Source organism: Euprymna scolopes, chromosome 16, assembly GCF_053919585.1.
Source record: "Euprymna scolopes isolate OS-2025 chromosome 16, ASM5391958v1, whole genome shotgun sequence".
In the NCBI taxonomy this organism is placed as follows: domain Eukaryota; kingdom Metazoa; phylum Mollusca; class Cephalopoda; order Sepiida; family Sepiolidae; genus Euprymna; species Euprymna scolopes.
This window is the reverse complement of record NC_136497.1, coordinates 38,381,567-38,387,753: the sequence shown is the minus strand read 5'-3', so window position 1 is coordinate 38,387,753 and position 6,187 is coordinate 38,381,567. Positions and strand designations below refer to the sequence as shown.

The 6,187-nt window shown below is 31.1% G+C and overlaps 1 pseudogene; it reads left to right on the top strand.

Annotated features, from left to right (window-relative positions):
• The first annotated feature begins 4,415 nt into the window (after positions 1–4,415).
• LOC145296446 (U2 spliceosomal RNA) lies at positions 4,416–4,555 on the top strand (annotated as a pseudogene).
• The last annotated feature ends 1,632 nt before the right edge of the window (positions 4,556–6,187 follow it).

Below are 6,187 nucleotides of genomic sequence, written 5' to 3'. Positions count from 1 at the left end.
CCTCCTTCGTTATTTTACGACTTTGAACTTCAGTACATTCATCATAATTTTTGTTTTACTGGCCGAAAATTGAAAATTCTTTTCACAATATAGCCGAGAAAGTGTTCTATAAACTGTAATGATTGTTTGAAATTTTGTCCAAAATAAAAGAGCGGTGAAACTTCAAAGCAGTTTTAAATGACTAAAACTGCCACTTAGCCATATATTCGACCACTGCCGTGTTTGAATTATATATATATATATATATATATATATATATATATATATATATATATATAATGAACTGAAATACGTATGATATCAATTTTAAGCCAAAGTACAACGCAATATTTTGTTAAAAAAAAAAGTGTTTGTTTATAAAAATTACTATTTCGATGTAATACGCTATATTTGATTTTTTTTTTTTTTGCTATGGTGGTAAATGAAATAATTGAGCAGTAGAGTTCCTAATGTCCTGAGGATTACGCTTGGCGCGGGTGGTATGAAAGTTAAGTTAGTGTTCTCCGTAGTATCACCGTTGTTTTATATTTAAAATGAAATAGATATAATATGCATTTATAAGTCAAATTACATAGCAATAATTTGTAAAATAAACAAACATTTATTTGTCTAAAATTAATATTTCGAGGTAATGTGCCATCATCAGAACTTTTCCAGTGTTAGGGTGGTAAACTAAAGAATTCAGTAGAAGACCACATAGAACACCACCTTAATTTTTGTACCACGCGTGCCAAGTGTAATCTTTAGGACATTAGAAAATATCATCATTGAAGGACATTATTGAATTCTTTCGACTTACAACCATGGCTAGAAAAAAATCTTGATAATAGCATATTACCACGATATATTAATTTTAAACAAAGAAACGTTTGTTTATTTAAAAAAAAAGAATTACTTTGTAATTTGGTTATCAAGCGTATATCAAACATATTATATTTTAACATTTAAATAACGCTTATTATGGAGAATGATGCTCTTAACTTATATAGAGGGAGAGTAAAAAAGAGAGAGATACATATATACATACATACAGAGAGAGATAGAGAGAGGGGGAGAGAGATGGTAATGAGAGAGATACTTTTATGAAGCTATATATGTTTATATATTCGCTTTTAAAGTAATTAGCCGATCATTATAAATTTTGAAATACATCTTGCCTTAAACCGTTTTTCATAAAACTTGATGGACAAGAATCCTACTAAACGTTTTCACATCAGTTAATTTATTATTACTTCTAGAAATGTAAATAGTAACTGATATAAAGACAATGATTCCAACTGTGAAAATATAATAGCATTTCTTTCATTAATGACAAAATAATGTCACCCGAATTACACGAAATGATAATTAAAAAAACATTTCAACGAATAAAAATATTCACACACGCACACACATATGCAGAATACGCACACACATACACACTCCATTCGTTCGAGGGTAAAAACAGTTTCTCTTCTGGTCGAGACTTACGCACAGACAGACCGTCTTCTCTTAACAACTTACGTAAATTATATTTGTCCTTGCACAATTCCAAGTACCGTAAGTTAACCCAATTAATATTTAATATTTGCACTTGTTAAAGGCTTCAACTATGTCTCGTTTTAATGAATCCTGTTGGGACGTAGCACCGGAAGTAGTAGCAGGGTTCAACTGAGTATAATTCGGTCAGATCAGGTTCACCGATCAGACAAACAGGAAGTATATGAGACGTGTAGATCAGAAATAAGAAAGGAAAATAAATCTTCTTTCCTTCTTGGTCTTTTTTTTTCTGTTTTCTACTTTTTTTGGTTCTACTTACTCGCTCCATCTCTCCCCCTATTCCTGTAAACCTTCGTACATGTATTTGTGAAGATGTCTGCGCATGCGCTTTCTAACGATATTTACGCATGTCTTTTTGTCGTTCGTCATCGGTAAAACTGAATAGAATTGAAAGACTGTAAATATGGGGGTGGCTAATATTACTATATTACAAAAAATAAACATTTTATTCAGCCGGATATAAAAACGACTGTTCCGCCTTGATAAAGCATATAACGAGAAATGATGAAAACGAAAGAAGCCCTAAGGTTCTTATGAGAATAATGTATCGATAGGTATTTTTATTATTTTCTTTATAAGATTGTTGCCTTTTTGAGAGGCGATATATTATTTAGAATATTTATATTTTGCTCGTCGGTTTTTCCCTTTATTTTCACAAGTTTTTATGCCGATGTATTATTCTACCCACTTTAAATTCTTTTTGCTGTAATAATTTTTTGGAATGTCAGAAACATATATTTAATCAACTAATGTAAGGTTTTAGTTTGCTTAATGAATAATTCCTACATGAAGTCAAATCATATCTATTATAAAAATAACACGGGATTCGAATAGTGTGTAACTTTGCCTATTGGCAAGGAAAATAAGGATACACCTGCTCTAATACTACATGTAATTATGCCCACGAAAAAAATCCTCCTAATTCCTAAATCGAGACAATTAATATTTTTGCCATAATCCAGACTTTACTATTGGGGGGGGGTTCTTAACATTAAAATTGGACTTTTTAATTCTTGTATTGATGGAAAACAAGTAAATATTGATTCAAAGAGTATTCATCCCCCCGCCCCTAAACAATAGCTGAGTTATTGTAAAATAAAACCTTATCCTCTTAATTGAAACATAGCTAAATTATATTTCTAAGGCACTTTCAGTCAATTACATAGTTTAATCTGATACAATTTGCAGGCCTTAAGTAATTTTAAAAGAATATAAAACGTATTCCTTTTATTTCAACTTTCTTATCTGTTCTCCGAGTCAAGTTTTCTAGCTTCTTTCATCAGGGATTGAGCTCACAAACATTGAGTATAATTTACCCAGGAATATATTTCAACCGATACTTATATCATTTGGCCGATTGCCTACAAACAAAACTGAGATATATTCTCGGATAATGTTTAAAGTAATGTCACATTGCACATTCGATGAGTATACCGTAGTTAATTCGTTATCACCTTTTTAGTTTATTTTGTAGAATATCTGCCAGTTTGATATCCAGTATTGATGGTCAGCTTATATGCCCTCTATAATTAAAATAGTTTGCCTGGCGTATGCAAAAATATTTATAGTTCCCCGAAGAAAGACAGATAATACAGCTTGCGCATATAGGCTCTGGATAAAGAATATCAAAGTGAAATTCTATTAGGAACAGCCAAATTGTATTAGTCAGAGAGTCGCGAGAGTGAACGACAGTGACAATTCAATCACGTAGCCAACAAGGTTTTTGATTCAGTCACAGAGTTATTTGAGTGGCTATAGCAACGGCTGTTTTACGACCAGGGAGCTTACGGGCGTTTACAATTTCATGATGCAAATATGGGCAAGGAGAATTTGTTATTGCAATTTCGATCACAACAATGTCAATGAAGTCAAAATAAAGCTACATTAGCAACTGTAAAAAAAGTATGATTATTCATTATTGCTTGAAGAACCGCAGTTTGAATTCTTGCTGTTCAACTGTTGTGTTTTTAATCATACATAAGTTTTGTAGACTGAAGTAAGCGGACCGTTTGTAAGAACTGCCTAATATTAATATACTTATTGTATGGTTATACATACAATCAGACACGCGCATATACACCACGTATTAGTACATATATACGGAGCATGTTACACGTGTTTATCATTTATCATCACAAAGACTATAGAATATCTGCTGTATACATACATTAAAAACACATTAATGTCTGTATAAACGCTGCATGTAAGTTTATGTGTATAAACGGCTGTATCCACATGTCTGCATATATTAAGCCAAAATACTTGTAAAAATAAGAAATTACACTACATGAATATATGTATATATATATATATATATATATATATATATATATATATATATATACATATATATATATACACACACAAACACACACACACATATATATATTATTAATATTTTATAAATATTGTCATTCTTATCAATACACACAGAGTGACTTTCGAGCCAAAAGCACATACATTTAAGTACCTGCTCTGATATTATCCTCGGTCTGTGTATGAGAATTCCTTCGGGACTGAGACAATTTTCCGTCAGGACCGAGACTATTTGTATTCTCATTTAATTATTAACTAATATTAATTTTATTGATTTTATTATTATTATTATTATTATTATTATTATTATTATTATTATTATTATTATTTTTATTTATTTATTTATTTATTTATCTATGTACGTCTCATCTTTATTGAGAGAGAGACGGAAAGCCGACATTGTCTCTAACTCTGCCCTCTTCAGTAGTTTTGTTATTATTATTATCATTATATTATTACGCTTATCGCTCCGTCCGTTATCATGCTGTGCATCACTAAAAAATGAATGTCATCCTTTAAAAAATTGGTGTCGCTATTGAGGCAAAGCTAATAAAAATGATTTGTCTTTCTTGGCCTTTTGGCTAAGATCAAAGTGTAGTATCCGTTCTTCAGGTGCTACATTTCAATTTCTTTTCTCTCAATGGAAGAGAAATCCTTTACGACTAAGACAATTTTTTCTCCACGTTAAAACCGACCCTGATGTCTAAATCTGTCCCGTGGGGAGGCATTGTGAATAGGTACTATGTTTAATGTAGCAAAGTTTTAATATTAAAAAAGTAACCGGAAAAAGTTATTTCTGATTTAATTAAAAAATGCCCTGGAAATGTCACTTCTTATTAATTATAAAATGCCCTGGAAAATTCCGTTCTGATTAATTATTTTTTGGTTTACTTGCCTCCCCACAAGGGCGGAATTAGACAGGAAGTCGGTTAAAAATTTAGGGGTCTGGTCAATAACAAAAATTAAAATTGTATCAGTAATGAAGGATTTCTCCTCCATTAACTAAGACCAAAAAAGGGTGATTTAAGTCACTGGAATGCTGAAACTGATACTACACTCAGAAATTCATGTTGAAGCTATGGTTGCCTAATCTCTAACCATGATAATGTCGTTATGTATTACTTTCAAAAAGCTGCTGAAAAAGTTTATGATTTAAACATTACTATATTTCAAGTATATTTTAAGCAGTGGGTTATGAGATATGAAGTCAGTTCCGGAAATTACTCAAACCGTTTACGATTTAAACATTACTTCATTTAATGTATATTTTTAACTGTGGGGTGCGGGATATTAAATCAACCCCGAAAATGGATGAAACCGTTTACGGATTACACATTACTTTATTTAATGTATATTTTTAACATTGGGGTGGGAAATATAAAGTCGGTTCCGGAAATGACTGCAACCATTTACGTTTTGGACATTACTTTATTTAATGTATATTTTTTACAATATGTTTGGTGATAAGTAGTTGGTTCCGGAAATGTCTGAAAAAGTTTACGATTTATATATTACTTTATTTATGTATATTTTCAACAGTAAGGTGGGGATTATAAGTCAGTTCCAGAAATGGCTGAAACAGTATATTATTTAGACATTACATTATTTCATGTATATTTTTAGCAGTGGGTTTGGGATATAAAGTCAGTCTTGGAAATGGCTGAAACAGTTTACTATTTAAATATTACATTATTTCATGTATATTTTTAGCAGTGGGTTGGGGATATAAAGTCAATCATGGAAATGGCTGAAATAGTTTACGATTAATACATTACTTTATTTAATGTATATTTTCAACAGTGGGGTGGGGACATGAAGTCAGTCCCGGGATTGAATGAGATGTGCAAATATATACTATCAGAAAGCGTCGGCGAGTATTGAATGAGGTAGGTTGAAACATATAGTAGCAAGATACCCAGCGTCGCCCGGGATCGAATAAGGTAGGTGAACGATATATATTAGCAGAATATATGGCGTCACCCGGGATTGGATAAGATAGGTGAAATATATATACTATGAGTATACCAAGAATTGATTGATTTGTTTGTAATGAAATAATCAGCCTAGGCAATATATCAAAGTTATAATTTCATTAAGAAGGAGCGACATAGTGGGTTAAAATTATGAAAATTAGTGTCGAAATTAGTATCATATACAAGAATTATGAAAAATGATGGAATGTGAGTTACTTGATTGATGTGTTTGTAATGATTTATTACACCCAGACAATATATCAAATATATTATATAAGTAGGAGGGAGAGGCATAATGTGGGTTTTTAATTATAAAAATTATTGTCGAAATTAGTAACATATCCAGGATTATGAACAAA